The sequence below is a fragment of the Peromyscus californicus genome, unplaced genomic scaffold, assembly GCF_007827085.1.
Source record: "Peromyscus californicus insignis strain IS unplaced genomic scaffold, ASM782708v3 Scaffold_5__1_contigs__length_169319896, whole genome shotgun sequence".
Lineage (NCBI taxonomy): Eukaryota > Metazoa > Chordata > Mammalia > Rodentia > Cricetidae > Peromyscus > Peromyscus californicus.
The window spans coordinates 108,876,854-108,878,661 of record NW_026294573.1 but is presented as its reverse complement, the minus strand read 5'-3'; positions in this window follow the sequence as shown (position 1 = coordinate 108,878,661).

Below are 1,808 nucleotides of genomic sequence, written 5' to 3'. Positions count from 1 at the left end.
AAGATTTTTTTATCAGTATTAGAATTTCTACAAACATACTCTTATAACAGGAATCCTAAAGTCCTGGTTGGGAGCATTAGGAAGTTGTAAGAAATGAGTGTCTGTTCACTTAAGGATTGCATTTGTAGCTCTCTATACCCAGAGCAATGTTTGTCGCCTTGCTGCGATCCTCACTGTTGCTCTTTGCTTTGAATTTTCTTCCTTCCAAAAGTAGTATTTTATTCTTCCAAAAGTATAATCTTATTCTCATTCATATTCACTCCCCCCTCTTCTCTGTCTCTCTCTCTCCCTCTCCCTGTCTCCCTGTATCTCTTTCTCCTTATTTAAATACTTAATAAATTATAAATTTAAGAGCATTGCCAGAAAATACAGTATTAACAATTGACCTCTCTACTACTCCAGTAAAAATCTGATTGCGTGAGAACATCCTAAGGCCAACAGATCCATCAGAAGTTGGGTTTATAAATATCAGAGTCAAGCATCACCTCAATAATATTTGTTCTTAAAACTGATATCACAGATTAACAAACCAGATTAAGGAATAGTTACTAACATAATTTTTAAGACAGAGCTTCATTATGTAACCCTAGATGGCAAGGAACTCAATTTGTAGTCCAGGCTGGACACCCTCCTATGTGCTAAGATATTAATCACCCCATTTTATTTTCTTATTTTACAAATCACCAATTTAATAATTTGAAGCAATCTATGTAATACTATCTCTACAATAAAATAATTGTATAATAGATATTGCTTCATATAATATAGTAGGTATTGGTTAATGGAAAGATTTTAGGGTTCAAACATTTTTACATGTATCTACTTCATTCATAAGGACTATACTATTGGCTTCTACACTTTCACAAGCTGAAGGTTACGTATCACAATTTAATGCAGAAATGGGTTTAGCTGATGATGTGCTGGGCTTATGTTATCTCTTTTAGACTGTCAAGGGTTGAGTATCCTCAAGTGTTGAATATTGCTTGTACCACATAATGTAAAAACTACATCTCTCACTATTTTTTTTACTTATGCAAAAGGTAAAGGAGTTTCTCATTCTGAAGGAAAATTCAGTTGTTCTGATATACAGATCAATTATAATATTTTATTTCATGAAGTTTTATATTATTTCCATTACATTTTGAAACCTCATCTTGAATGAAATGAGAATGCATGCATTTAAAACCTTGTCATTTTTTTAATATGTTGACTTTGTTTCAAAGCCAATTGATGGTTTTATTAAAGTGATCTCAGCTAATTATACAGCAAGCATGCTATTCATTTAAAAAGTCATTATACTTCAAATATTAGCAATCATTAATTACTTTGCACACACTAGCTGTCCAATTTATTTAATTTACATTGCTATTTGACTCACTAATATACTTGACATATTGAAGTTGATTTTTTATATAGTTCAAAATTATAGCCAGTTGAATTAAAGAATGTTTTGATATCTGAAAGAAACGTTTATTCAAAATCCTTGGAATGAAACAATATGAGAAAAATTGTTTCTTACTTTAAATTTCTGAAGTATATAAATTCAAATATGAAAGTTACAGTCTGAATATGACAACACATTCTCTGACTATATGATGAAATATTTTACATTTGTATATTGGTCTCTGATATACATATGTGGACATTTACATGTCTCTGACATGCAAATGTGGTTAACTTTATATATCTGTGTAGGTAATGAATATTTGAAGCAAATATATGCAAAGAATGAGAATAATATTTAGGATAGTTCATGTAGAAGAAATAGTAAATTTTAAATGAAAATTTCTTAATTGTATTAATATAAT